Source organism: Carica papaya, chromosome 5 (assembly GCF_054855325.1).
Source record: "Carica papaya isolate Zhongbai chromosome 5, ASM5485532v1, whole genome shotgun sequence".
NCBI classification, from domain to species: Eukaryota; Viridiplantae; Streptophyta; class Magnoliopsida; order Brassicales; family Caricaceae; genus Carica; species Carica papaya.
The window spans coordinates 20,898,296-20,912,912 of NC_142313.1; the positions used below are offsets into that span (position 1 = coordinate 20,898,296).

A 14,617-nucleotide genomic window follows, 5' to 3' on the forward strand; every position below is an offset into this window, starting at 1 on the left:
CAGAGCATGCTTAACTGTGGAGTTCGACAGGATCCGATGCATTAGTGTTGGTATGATCGCACCCCTTCCATTTCGTTCTGCAAATACATATACCGCTTCTCCTTCCCTCTCCCCTCCCATCATTTGTTTTGCTGTGCATGCACATTACATCTCTATTTCTAGTTCTAATATCAAGCAAAATGTCCGGGCACCTCGACTCACGCCTATATAAACGGACCGCCTGTCATACCTCATTTTTTATTGTTCTACGATGTAAGATGCTCGTAATGACACTCTTATTATGTGGTGGACTATAAATGAATGCACGAAAAAATATTAAGTAAAATATTCTGGCTCCACAACTCATGCTGGCGGACTATGGCTCTTATTGCGCATAACGTTTAACACCCCATCTGTAAAAAGACGAGGGCAATACGAGGACTTCCCAAAAGATCACCATTCTAGTACTACTCTCGCCAAAACACGCTCAACTACGGAGTTCGATGGGATCCGGTGCATTAGTGCTAGTATGATCGCACCATTTCTATTTTGCGCTACAAATACAAATACCCCTTCTCTCTCCCTCCCTCCCTGTTATTTGTTTCTCTATGCGCGAACACCGCACCTCTGCTTATAGTTCTAATATAGAAAAAAATGCTCAAGTGCCTCAACTCACACCCAGATGAACGGACTACCACCTGCACCTCGTTTTTCATTATTATACTATGTAAGATGCTTATAATGACACTCTTATCACGTGGCGAATACATATAGCCCTTAACCTCCCCTCCCCCTCCCATCATTTATTTCGCTGTGCGGGCATACCGCATCTCTACTTCTAGTTCTAATATAGAGCAAAATGTGATCTCGCTTCGACTCACGCCCAGAAGAACGGAGGCCTGCTGTGCCTCCTTTTTCGTTGTTCTACTATGTAAGACTCTCGTAATGAGACTCTTATCACGTGGTGGACTACAAATAAGTGCACATAAAACATTAAGCAAAATGTTTCAACGTCGCTACTCATGCCGGCAGACTGTGGCTCCCATCGCGCGTAACGTTTAACGCCCCGTTTAAAAAAAGACGGGTGGAATAAGAAAACTTTCCAAGAGGTCACCCATCCTAGTACTACTCTCACCAAAATACGCTTAACTACGGAGTTTTGTTGAGATCCGGTGCATTAGTATTGTTATGATCGCACCTGTTTCATTCCGCGCAGTAAATACATACACTTCTTCTCCTTCCCTCTCCCCTCCCGTCATTTTTTTCCTTGTCCGTGCACACTGCACCTCTCTTTCTCGTTCTAATATCAAGTAAAAGGCCCCGGTGCTGTGACTCACATTTGCGAATAAACCAGCGGACCACAGTTCCACTCGCACATAACGTCGAGCGACCCATTAGAAAAAAAATGGGTGCAACATGAGTACTTCCCAGGAGGTCACCCATCTTAGTACTACTCTCGCCCAAACACACTTGACTGCGGAGTTCCTATTGGATCCGATGCATAAGTGTTGGTATGATCGCACTTTTCTCATTTCGCGCTGCAATACATACACTCCTTCTCCTTCCCTCCCCCTTCCCATCATTTGTTTCCTTATGCGTGTACACTGCACCTCTCCTTCTCATTTTAATATCAAGTAAAATGTCTCGGCGCAGTGACTCATATTTGCGAATAAACCAGTGGACCATAGTTCCAGTTTCGCGTAATGTCGAACGATCCATCTGCAAAAAAGTAGGTGCAACATTAGAACTTCCCAAGAGGTCACCCATCCTAGTACTACTCTCGCCCAAGCACACTTGATTGCGGACTTATAATGGGATCTGGTGCATTGGTGCATTTGTTTCCTTGTGCGTGCACACTGCACCTCTCCTTCTCGTTCTAATATTAAATAAAATACCCCGGCATCGTGACTCAGATTTGTGAATAAACCAGCGAACGATAGTTCTAGTCGCGCGTAACATCGAATGACTCATCTGTAAAAATATGGGTGCAACACGAGCACTTCCCAGGCGGTCACCCATCTTAGTACTACTTTGGCCCAAGCAAACTTAACTTCGGAGTTCTGATGGGATTCGATGCATTAGTGTTAGTATGATCGCATCTGTTTCATTCCGTGCAACAAATACAGACACTCCTTCTCCTTACCTCCCCCCTCCCGTCATTGGTTTCCGTGTGCGTGCTCACTGCATCTCTCCTTCTCGTTCTAATATCAAGTAAAATGCCCCGACACTGTGATTCACATTTACAAATAAACCAGCGGATCATAGTTCCAATCGCGCGTAACATCAAACAACCAATCTGCAAAAAAATAGGTGCAACAAGAGGACTTACCAGGAGGTCACCCATCCTAGTACTACTCTCGCTCAAACACACTTAACTGCAAAGTTCTGATGGGATCTGGTACAATAGTGCTGGCATGATCGCACCTGTTTCATTCCGCGCTGGAAATACATATGCTCCTTCTCATTCCCTCCCCCCTTCCGTCATTTGTTTCCTTATGCGTGCACACTGTACCTCTGTTTCTTGTTCTAATATCAAGTAAAACTCCCCGGTGCCGTGACTCACATTTGTGAATAAACCAGTGGACAATAGTTCTTGTCGAGTGTAACGTCAAATGACTAATCTGTAAAAAAATTGGTGCAACACGAGGACTTCCCAGGAGGTCACCCATCCTAGTAGTACTCTTGCCCAAGAAAGCTTAACTGCGGAGTTCTAATGGGATCTGGTGCATTAGTTCTGGTATGATCGCACTTGTTTCATTCCGCAATGCAAATATATACACTCCTTCTCTTTCCCTCCTCCCTCCCGTCATTTGTTTCCTTGTGCGTGCACACTTCACTTCTCTTTCTTGTTCTAATATCAAGTAAAATTCCTCAGCGCAGTGACTCACATTTGCATATAAACCAAGGGACCATAGTTCCAGTCGCACGTAATGTCAAATGCCCCAATTGAAAAAAATAGGTGCAACACGAGGACTTCCAAGGAGGTCATCACTCCTAGAACTACACTTGCCCAAACACACTTAACTGCGGAGTTCTGATGGGATCCGGTGCATTATTACTTGTATGATCGCACCAGTTTCGTTCCGCACTGCAAATACATACACTCCTTCTCCTTCCCTCCCCCATCCCGTCATTTGTTTCCTTGTGCGTGCACACTGCACCTCTCATTCTCGTTCTAATATCAAGTAAAATGTCTCGCTGCAGTGACTCACATTTGTGAATAAACTAGCGGACCATAGTTCCAGTCACGCGTAACGTCGAACACCCCATTTGAAAAAAATAGGTGGAACATGAGGACTTCCAAGGAGGTCACCACTCCTAGAACTACACTCGCCCAAGCTCATTTAACTGCGGAGTTCGGATGGGATCCGATGAATTATTGATGGTATAATGGCACTTGATTCACATTTCCACGCTGCAAATATATACACTCTTTCTCCTTCCCTCCCCCCTCCCGTCATTTGTTTCTCTGTGAGTGCACAATGCACCTCTACTTCTCGTTCTAATATCAAGTAAAATGCCCCGGTGCCATGACTCACATTTACGAATAAACAAGCAGACCATAGTTCCAATGACGTGTAACGTCAAATAACCAATCTAAAAAAAAAGGGTGCAACACGAGGACTCCTAGGAGGTCACTCATCCTAGTACTACTCTCACCCAAACACGCTTAACTGCAGATTATGATGGGATTTAATGCATTAGTGCTAGTATGATCCCACCCGTCCTATTCCTCACTTCAAATACATACACCCATTCTCTTTCCCTCCCCCCACCCATCATTTTTTTCATTCTGTGTGGACATCGCACCTCAACTTCTAGTTGTAATATCAAGCAAAATGCCCCGTTGCCTCGACTCAAGCCCAGATAAATAGACCACTTGCCGCACCTCTGTTTTGCCTGTTCTATTATTTACGATGCTCGTAATGACACTCTTATCACGTGGTGGACTATAAATGGATGCACAAAAAATATTAAGTAAAAGACGGCTGCAACACGAGGACTTCCCAAGAGGTCACCCACCCAAGTACTACTCTCGCCTAAGCACACTTAGCTGCAGAGTTCTAATGAGATCCAATGCATTAATACTGGTATGATGGCACCTGTTTCATTTTGCGCTATAAATATATACACTCCTTCTCCTTCCCTCCCCCTTCCCGTCATTTGTTTCCTTATGCATGCACACTGCACCTCTCCTTTTTGTTCTAATATCAAGTAAAATGCGCTGGTGCAGTGACTCACATTTGCGAATAAACCAGAGGACCATATTTTCAATCGCGCGTAATGTCGAACGACCCATCCGCAAAAAAATGGGTGAAACACGAGAACTTACCAGGAGTTCACCCATCTTAGTACTACTCTCGCCCAAGCACACTTATGTTGAGTTCTGATGGAATCCGGTGCATTAATGATGGTATGATCGCTCCTTTTTCATTCTGCACTGCAAATACATACACTCCTAATCCTTCCCTCCCCCCTCCCGCCATTTGTTTCCTTGTGCGTGCACACTACACCTTTCCTTCTCGTTCTAATATCAAGTAAAATGCTCTGACGCCATCACTCACATTTGCGAATAAACCAGCGGACTATAGTTCTAGTCGCGCGTAACGTCGGACGACCCATCTGCAAAAAAATTGGTGCAACACGAGGACTTCCCAAGAGGTCACCACTCCTAGTACTACACTCGCCCAAGCACACTTAACTGCGGAGTTCTGATGGGATCCAGTGAATTAGTGATGGTATAATGGCACCTGTTTCATTCCGCGCTTCAAATACATACACTCCTTCTCCTTCCCTCCACCCTCCTGTCATTTAATTCCTTGTGCATGCACACTGTATCTCTCCTTCTCGTTCTAATAACAAGTAAAATACCCTAGCACCGTGATTCACATTTGTAAATCAACCAACGGACGATAGTTCCAATTGCATATAACGTCGAAAGACCCATCTGCAAAAAATGGTTGCAACACGAGGACATCCTAGGAGGTCCTCACTTCTAGTACTACACTCGCCCAAGCACATTTAACTGCGGAGTTCTGATGGGATTCGGTGAATTAGTGATGGTATAATGGAACCTGTTTCATTCTGTGCTGCAAATACATACACTCCTTCTCCTTCCCTCTCCCCTCCCGTCATTTGTTTCTTTGCGTGTGCACACTGTACCTCTCTTTCTCGTTTTAATATCAAGTAAAATGCCCTGGCGCTATGACTCACATTTGCGAATAAACCAAAGAACCATAGTTCCAATCGTGCGTAACATCGAACGACCCATCTCGACTCATGCCCATATGAACGAATCGCCCGCCGCCTCTCGTTTTTTGTTGTTCTACTATTTAAGATGCTCGCAATGACACTCTCATCACGTGATGGACTTTAATTGAATGCCGGAAAAATATTTAAAAAAATGCTCCGGTGCCGTGACTCACGTTTGCAAATGAACTGGCGGACCATCGCTCCGTCTGCAAAAAGAAGGGTGCAACAGGAGGACTTTCCTGGAGGTCACCACTCCTAGTGCTACACTCACCCAAGCACATTTAACTGCGGAGTTCTGATGAGATCTGGTGAATTAGTGATGGTATTATGGCACCTGTTTCCTTCTGCACTGTAAATACATACGCTCCTTCTCCTTCCCTCCCCTCTCCCGTCATTTGTTTCCTTGTGCGTGTACACTGCACCTCTCATTCTTGTTCTAATATCAAGTAAAATACCTCAGCGCCATGACTCACATTTGCGAATAAACCAGCGGACCATAGTTCCAGTCGTGCGTAACGTCGAACGACCCATCTGTAAAAAAATGGATGATACATGAGAACTTCCCAGGAGGTCACCCATCCTAGTACTACTCTCGCCCAAGCACATTTAACTATAGAGTTCTGAAGGGGTCCGTTGCATCAGTGCTGGTACGATCGCACCTGTTTCATTTTGAACTGCAAATATATACACTCCTTTTACTTCCCTTCTCCCTCTCGTATTTGTTTCCTTGTGCGTGCACACTGCACCTCTCATTCTCATTCTAATATCAAGTAGAATGCATCAGCGCCGTGACTCACATTTGCGAATAAACCAGCGGACCATAGTTCCAATCGCGCGTAACGTCAAACGCTCCATCTGAAAAAAATAGGTGCAACACGAGAACTTCCCAGGAGGTCACCACTCCTAGTACTACACTCGCCCAAGCACATTTAACTGCGGAGTTCGGATGGGATCTGGTGAATAGTGATGGTATAATGGCACATGTTTCATTCTGCGCTGCAAATACATACACTCCTCCTTCTCTCCCCCCTCTTGTCATTTGTTTCCTTGTGCGTGCACACTGCAACTCTCATTCTCGTTCTAATATCAAGTAAAATACCCCGGCACCGTGACTCACATTTGCTAATAAACCAGCGGACCAAAGTTTCAGTTGGCGTAACGTCGAACGACCCATCTTGACTCATGCCCATATGAACGGATCGCCTACCGCCTCTCATTTTTTGTTGTTTTACTATTTAAGATGCTCGCAATTACAATCTCATCATGTGATGGGCTTTAATTGAATGCTGAAAAAATATTAAGAAAAATGCTCCGGTGCCGTGACTCATGTTTGAAAATGAACCAGCGGACCATCGCTCCGGTCTAGTTGAATGTTTAACTCCCCGTCTGCAAAAAGAAAGGTGCAACACGAGAACTTCCCAGTAGATCACCCATCCTAGTACTACTCTCGCCCAAGCACGCTTAACTACGAAGTTCAGATGGGATCCGGTGAACTTGTGCTGGTACGATTGCACCCGTTCTAGTTTGCACCGCAAGTACATATACCCCTTTTCCTTCCCTCTCCACTCCTGTCATTTGTTTCGATGTGCGCGCACCTCACCTCTGCATTTAATTCTAATATCAAACAAAATACCTTGGTGCCTCCACTCATGCCTATATGAACGGATAGCGCCGTACCTCGTTTTTTGTTGTTCTGCTATGTAATATACTCGCAGACACTCTTATCATGTGATGGGCTTTAATTGAATGCGCAAAAAATATTAAACAAAATGCCCCGGCGTCGTTACTCATGTTTGCGAATGAACCAGTGGACCGTCGCTCCGGTCCCGCGTAACGTTTAACGTCCAGTTTAAAAAAAGAAGGATGCAACACGAGAGCTGAGAGCTTCCCAGGAGGTAACCCATCCTAGTACTACTCTCGCCCAAGTATGCATAACTGCAAAGTTCTGATGGGATCTAGTGAACTAGTGCTTGAATGATCGCACGCTTTCTTATTTGCGCCGCAAATACATATGCCCCTTCTCATTCCCTCTCCCATCCCCTCATTTGATTCGCTGTGCGCGCACCTCAACTCGACTCATGCCCATATGAACGGATCGCCCACCACACCTCGTTTTTTGTTGTTATATTATGTAAGGTTCTTGCAATGACACTCTTATCACGTGATTGGTTTCAATTGAATGTGCAAAAAATTTTAAGCAAAATATCCCGGCAGACCGTCGCTCTGGTCCCGCGTAACATTTAACGCCCCATCTGTAGAAAGAAGGGTCAACACGGGCACTTCCCAGAAGGTCACGCATCCTAGTACTACTCTCGCCCAAGAACGCTTGACTGCGGAGTTCTGATGGGATCTGGTGAACTAGTGCTGGTATGATTGCAATCGTTTTGGTTTGCGCTGCAAATACATATACCCCTTCTCCTTCCCTCTCCGATTGCATCATATATTTCGCTGTGGGCGCAACTCACCTTTGCTTCTAGTTCTAATATGGAGCGAAATGCCCCGACACCTCGACTCATGTCTATATGAAACACCTGCCGCACCTCCTTTTTCATTGTTCTACTATGTAAGATGCTTGCAATGACACTCTCAACACGTGATGGGCTTTAATTGAATGCACGCAAAATATTAAGCAAAATGTCCCGGCGCCGTGACTCACGTTTGTGAATGAACTGTCAGACCGTCGCTCTGGTCCCACGTAACATTTAATGCCCCGTCTACAAAAAAAAGGGTGCAACACGAGTATTTCCCAAGAGGTCACCCATCCTACTACTACTCTCGCCCAAGCACGCTTGACTGCGGAGTTCTGATGGGATCCGGTGAACTAGTGCTGGTATGATCGCACCCCTTCTAATTTGTGCCGCAAAGACATATACCACTTCTCCTTCCATCTCCCTTCCCGTCATTTGTTTCGCCGTGCGCGCAACTCACCTCTGCTTCTAGTTCTATTATCGAGCAAAATGCCCTAGCACCTCGACTCATGCCCATATGAAGGGATCGCCCGCCCTACCTCACTTTTCGGTGTTCTATTATTTAAGATGCTCGAAATGACACTCTCATCACGTGATGGGCTTTAATTGAATGCACGAAAAGTATTAAGCAAAATGCCCCGGCACTGTGACTCACATTTGCGAATGAATAGGCGGACCGTCGCTCTAGTCCCGCGTAACATTTAATGCCCCGTCTGCAAAAAAAAAGGTGCAACACGAGTGCTTCCCAAGAGGTCACCCATCGTAGAACTACTCTCGCCCAAGCATGCTTAACTGCAGAGTTCTCATGGATCCCGTGAACTAGTGCTGGTATGATCCCACCCCTTTCAATTTGTGCCGTAAAGACATATATCCCTTGTCCTTTCCTCTCCCTTCTCGTCATTTGTTTCGTTGTGCGCGCAATGCACCTCTACTTCTAGTTCTAATGTCTATATGAACGGAACACTCGCTGCACCTCTTTTTTGTTGTTCTACTATGTAAGATGCTCGTAATAATAATCTTATCACGTGGTGGGCTATAATTGAATGCACGAATAATATTGAGCAAAATACTCCAGCACCTTGACTCACGTTTGCGAATTAACCGGCGACATTCGCTCTAGTCCCGCGTAACATTTAATGCCCCATCTGCAAAAAGAAGGGTGCAACATGAGAACTTCCTAGGAGATCACCCATCCTAGTACTACTCTCGCGCAAGCACGATTAACAATGAAGTTCGATGGGATCCGATGCATTAGTGCTAGTATGATCGCACCCCGTCTATTCCGCGCTGCAAATACGTATACCATTTCTCCTTTCCTTTCCCCTTTCATCATTTATTTTGTTTTGCGCGCACACCGCACCTCTGTTTCAAGTTCTAATATCAAGCGAAATGCCAAGGCATCTCGACTTATGCCCAGATGAACAGACCAGCCGCCACAACTCTATTTTCATTGTTCTACTATGTAAGATAATCATAATGACATTCTTATCTCGTGATGGACTATAAATGAATGCATGAAAAATATTAAATAAAATTTCCAAATGCCGCGACTCATAATAGCAGACTGTTGCTCCGGTCACACGTAACATTTAATGCCTCGTCCATAAAAAGACGGGTGGAATACGAGACTTCGCAGGAGGTCACCCATCCTAATACTGCTTTCACCAAAGCACTCTTAATTGCGGAGTTCGATAGGATCCGATGCATTAGTGTTGGTATGATCGCACCCCTTCCATTTCGTGCCGCAAATACATATACCCCTTCTCCTTCCCCACCCCCTCCCGTCATTTGTTTTGCTGTGCATGCACACTACACCTCTATTTCTAGTTCTAATTTCAAGCGACATGTCTGGGCACCTCAACTCATGCCTAGATAAACGGACCACCTGTCGTACCTCATTTTTCATTGTTCTACTATGTAAGATGCTCATAATGCCACTTTTACCATGTGGTGGACTATAAATGAATGCACAAAATATTAAGCAAAATATTCTTGCACCACGACTCATGCCAGCGAACTATGACTCCTATTGCGCATAACATTTAACACTCCATCCGTAAAAAGATGGGCACAACACGAGGACTTCCTAAAAGATCACCCATCCTAGTACTACTCTCGCCAAAACACGCTCAACTAGGGAGTTCGATGGAATCCGATGTATTAGTGCTAGTATGATCGCACCTCTTCTATTTTGCGCTACAAATACATATACCCCTTCTCCCTCCCTCCCCCCCTGTTATTTGTTTCGCTATGCGCGAACACTGTACCTCTGCTTATAGTTCTAATATAGAGCAAAATGCTCTAGCGCCTCGACTCACGCCCAGATTAACAGAATGCCCCCTGCACCTTGTTTTTCATTATTCTACTATGTAAGATGCTCGTAATAACACTCTTATCACATGGCAAACTATAAATGAATGCACGAAAAATATTAAGAAAAATGTCTTGGCGCTGCGACTCACTCCGAGGGACAATGGCTTTGATCGCGCATAATGTTTAACGTCCCGTCAGCAAAAAAAACGAGTGAAACATGAGAACTTTCCAGGAAGTCACCCATCCTAGTACTACTTCTGCCCAAACACACTTAACTACGAAATTTGATGGGATCTAGTGCATTAGTGCAGGTTTGATTGCACCCTTTCAATTCCACGCTGCAAGTACATATACCCATTCTCCTTCCCTCCCCTCTCCCGTCATTTGTTTCGTTGTGCACACACACTACACCTCTGTTTCTAGTTCTAATATCAAGCGAATTACCCCGGTACCTCGACTCATGCTCAGATGAATGGATCGCCCGCAGTACCTCATTTTTCATTGTTATACTATGTAAGATACTCGTAATGATACTCTTATCACGTGGTGGACTATAAATGAATGCACGAAAAATATTAAGCAAAATTTTTAGGCCCCGCGACTCACACCGGCAGACTGTGGCTCCGATCGCACTTAATGTTTAACACCCCGTCTAAAAAAAAAACGGGTTCAACACGAGGACTTTTCAGGAGGTCACCCATCCTAAAACTAATCTCGCCCAAGAACGTTTGACTAAAGAGTTCTGATGGGATCCTGTGCATTAGTGTTTGTATGATAGCAACTGTCCCATTCCCCACTGCAAATAAATATAGCCCTTCTCCTTCCCTCCCCTCACCCATCATTTATTTTGTTGTGCGGGCATACCGCATCTCTGCTTCTAGTTATAATATAAAGCAAAATGCCATATCGCTTCGACTCAAGCCAACAAGAACGGAGGCCTGCTGCGCCTCTTTTTTCATTGTTCTACTATGTAAGATTCTCGTAATGAGACTCTTATCACATGGTGTACTACAAATAAGTGCACGTAAAATATTAAGCAAAATACTTCAGCGTCGCTACTCATGCCAGTGGACAGTGGCTCCAATCTCACGTAACATTTGATGCCCCGTCTGCAAAAAGACGGGTGCAACAAGAGAACTTCCTAGGAGGTCACCCATCCTAGTACTACTCTCGCCCAAGCACACTTAAATTCGGAGTTCTGATGAGATCTGATGCATTAGTACTGGTATGATCGCACCTATTTTATTCCGCGCTGCAAATACATACACTCCATCTCCTTCCCTCCCCCCTCCCGTCATTTGTTTCCTTGTGCGTGTATACTGCACCTCTTCTTCTCATTCCAATATCAAGTAAAATGCCCTGGCGCCGTGACTCACATTTGCGAATAAACCAGCGGATCATAGTTCCAGTCGTGCATAACGTCGAATGACCTATCTGCAAAAAAATGGGTGCAACACGAGTACTTCCCAGGAGGTCACCCATCCTAGTACTACTCTCGCCCGAGCACACTTAGTTGCGGAGTTCTGATGAGATCCAGTGCATTAGTGCTGGTATGATCGCACCTGTTTGATTCTGCACTGCAAATACATACACTCCTCCTTCTCTCCTCCTTTATATCATTATTTTCCTTGTGCGTGCACACTGCACATCTTATTATCATTCTAATATCAAGTAAAATACCTCGACGCCATGACTCACATTTGCGTATAAACCAGCGGACCATAATTCCAGTCGCGCGTAACGTCGAACGACCCATCTAACAAAAAAATGGGTGCAACACGAGTACTTCCCAAGAGGTCACCCATCTTAGTACTACTCTCGCCCAAGCACACATAATTGCGGCGTTTTGATGGGATCCGGAGCATTAGTGCTGGTATGATCGCACCTATTTCATTCTGCGCAGCAAATACATACACACCTTCTCCTTTCCTCCCCCCTCCCGTCATATATTTCCTATTGCGTGCATACTGTACCTCCCCTTCTAGTTCTAATATCAAGTAAAATGCTCCGGCGCCATGACTCATATTTGCGAATAAACCAGAGGACCATAGTTCTAGTCGCGCGTAACGTCGAACGACCCATCTGTAAAAAAATAGGTGCAACACGAGGACTCCCTAGGAGGTCATCCACCCTAGTACTACTCTCACCCAAGCACACTTAACAGCGGAGTTCTGATGGGATCTGGTGCATAAGTGCTAGTTTAATCGCACATATTTCATTTTGTGCTGGAAATACATACACTCCTTCTCATTCCCTCCCCCCACCCTTCATTTTTTTCCTTGTGCGTGCACACTGCACCTCTCCTTCTCGTTCTAATATCAAGTAAAATGCATCGGTGCCGTGACTCACATTTGCGAATAAACTAGCAGAACATAGTTCCAGCTCCGTGTAACTTCGAACGACCCATCTACAAAAAAAATTTATTCAACACAAGTACTTCCCAAGAGGTCACCCATCATAGTACTACTCTCGCCCAAGCACACTTAACTACGGAGTTCTGATAGGATCTAATACATTAGTGCTGGTATGATAGCACCTGTTTAAATTCGCGCTGCAAATACATACATTCCTTCTCCTTCCCTCCCCCTCCCGTCATTTGTTTCCTTGTTCGTGCATATTGCACCTCTTCTTATCGTTCTAATATCAAGTAAAATGGCCCGGTGCCGTGACTCAGATTTGCAAATAAACCAGCGGACCAAAGTTCTAGTCGCGCATAACATCGAACGACCCATTTGTAAAAAAATGGATTCAACACGAGGACTTTCCAAGAGGTCAGCCATCCTAGGACTACTCTCGCCCAAGCACAGTTAACTGCAGAGTTCTGATGGGATCCGGTGCATTAGTGCTGGTATAATCGTAGCTGTTTCATTCCGCACTGCAACTAGATACACTCCTTCTCATTCCCTCCCCCCTCCCGTCATTTGTTTCCTTTTGCGTGCACACAACACCTCTGCTTCTCGTTCTAATATCAAGTAAAATACCCCGGCGCCTTAACTCACATTTACAAATAAACCAGCGGAACCTAGTCCTAATCGCGTGTAATGTCGAATGCCCCATCTGAAAAAAAATAGGTGCAACACAAGGACTTCCTAGGAGGTCACCACTCCTAGTACTGCACTCGCCCAAACACATTTAACTGCGGAGTTCTGATTGGATCCGGTGAATTAGTGATGGTATAATGGCACCGGTTTTATTCTGCACTGCAAATACATACACTCCTTCTCCTTCCCTCTCCCCTCCCGTCATTTGTTTCCTTATGCGTGCACACTGCACCTCTTCTTCTCCTTTTAATATCAAGTAAAATGGCTCGACGCCGTGACTCAAATTTGCGAATAAACCAGCGGACCATAGTTCAAGTCACATGTAACGTCAAGTAACCCATCTGCAAAAAAATGGGTGAAACACGAGTACTTCCAAGGAGGTCACCCATCCTAGTTCTACTCTCGCCCAAGCAAACTTAAATGCAGAGTTCTGATGGGATCCGATGCATTAGTGCTGGTATGATTGCATATGTTTCATTCTGCACTTCAAATATATACACTCCTTCTTATTCCCTTCCCCCTCCCGTCATTTGTTTCTTTGTGCTTGCACACTGCACCTCTCCTTCTCGTTCTAATATCAAGTAAAATGTCTCGGTGCCGTGACTCACATTTGCGAATAAACCAACGGACCATAGTTCCAATCGCGCGTAACGTCGAACGACCCATCTACAAAAAATTAGGTGCAACATGAGTACTTCCCAAGAGGTCACCCATCCTAATACTACTCTCGCCCAAGCACACTTAACTACGGTGTTCTGATAGGATCCGGTGAATTTATGCTCGCATGATCGGACCTATTTTATTCTGCCTGCAAATACATACACTCCTCCTTCCCTCCCCCCTCCCGTTATTTGTTTCCTTGTGGGTGTACACTGCGCCTCTGGTTCTCTTTCTAATATCAAGTTAAATACCCCGGCACCTTCACTCATATTTGCGAATAAACCAGCGGACCATAGTTCCAGTTGCGCGTAAAGTCGAACGCCACATATAAAAAAAATAAGTACAACACGAGGACTTCCCAGGAGGTCACCACTCCTAGTATTACATTCGCCCAAGCACATTTAACTGCGGAGTTCTGATGGGATCCGGTGAATTAGTGATGGTATAATGACACCTGTTTCATTATGTGCTGCAAATACAAAGACTCCTTCTCCTTCCCTCCCCCCTATAATCATTTGTTTCCTTGTGCGTGCGCACTAAACCTCTCATTCTCCTTCTAATATCAAGTAAAATGCCCCGGTGCCGTGACTCTCATTTGCGAATAAGCCAGCGGACCATAGTTCCAATTACGCGTAACTTTAAGCGACCCATCTGCAAAAAAATGGGTGCAACACGAGTATTTCCGAGGAGGTCACCCATCCTAGTACTACTCTTGCCCAAGCACACTTTAATGCGTAGTTGTGATGGGATCCGGTACATTAGTGCTGGTATGATCGCACCTTTTTCATTTCGTACAGCAAATACATACACTCCTTCTCCTTCCCTCCCCCCTCCTGTCATTTGTTTCCTTGTGCGTACACACTGCACCTCTCCTTCTCGTTCTAATATCAAGTAAAATGTCCC

At 45.0% G+C, this 14,617-nt stretch overlaps 1 non-coding gene and 13 pseudogenes across 1 annotated transcript; all 14 read right to left on the reverse strand.

Moving 5' to 3' along the window:
• Positions 1-1,385: 1,385 nt before the first annotated feature.
• LOC148255397 (5S ribosomal RNA) lies at positions 1,386-1,504 on the reverse strand (annotated as a pseudogene).
• Positions 1,505-2,286: 782 nt separating this feature from the next.
• Positions 2,287-2,405, reverse strand: LOC148255398 (5S ribosomal RNA; annotated as a pseudogene).
• Positions 2,406-2,611: 206 nt separating this feature from the next.
• Positions 2,612-2,730, reverse strand: LOC148255399 (5S ribosomal RNA; annotated as a pseudogene).
• Positions 2,731-3,965: 1,235 nt separating this feature from the next.
• LOC148255400 (5S ribosomal RNA) lies at positions 3,966-4,084 on the reverse strand (annotated as a pseudogene).
• A 529-nt stretch (positions 4,085-4,613) lies between these two features.
• Positions 4,614-4,732, reverse strand: LOC148255401 (5S ribosomal RNA; annotated as a pseudogene).
• A 1,897-nt stretch (positions 4,733-6,629) lies between these two features.
• Positions 6,630-6,748, reverse strand: LOC148255402 (5S ribosomal RNA; annotated as a pseudogene).
• Positions 6,749-7,957: 1,209 nt separating this feature from the next.
• On the reverse strand, positions 7,958-8,076 carry LOC148255403 (5S ribosomal RNA). The gene has a single exon (XR_015819645.1). It is a non-coding gene; the product is annotated as a 5S ribosomal RNA (ribosomal RNA).
• Positions 8,077-11,133: 3,057 nt separating this feature from the next.
• LOC148255404 (5S ribosomal RNA) lies at positions 11,134-11,252 on the reverse strand (annotated as a pseudogene).
• A 206-nt stretch (positions 11,253-11,458) lies between these two features.
• On the reverse strand, positions 11,459-11,577 carry LOC148255405 (5S ribosomal RNA; annotated as a pseudogene).
• A 204-nt stretch (positions 11,578-11,781) lies between these two features.
• LOC148255406 (5S ribosomal RNA) lies at positions 11,782-11,900 on the reverse strand (annotated as a pseudogene).
• Positions 11,901-12,106: 206 nt separating this feature from the next.
• Positions 12,107-12,225, reverse strand: LOC148255407 (5S ribosomal RNA; annotated as a pseudogene).
• A 531-nt stretch (positions 12,226-12,756) lies between these two features.
• Positions 12,757-12,875, reverse strand: LOC148255408 (5S ribosomal RNA; annotated as a pseudogene).
• An 856-nt stretch (positions 12,876-13,731) lies between these two features.
• LOC148255409 (5S ribosomal RNA) lies at positions 13,732-13,850 on the reverse strand (annotated as a pseudogene).
• Positions 13,851-14,376: 526 nt separating this feature from the next.
• On the reverse strand, positions 14,377-14,495 carry LOC148255410 (5S ribosomal RNA; annotated as a pseudogene).
• Between the last annotated feature and the right edge of the window lie 122 nt (positions 14,496-14,617).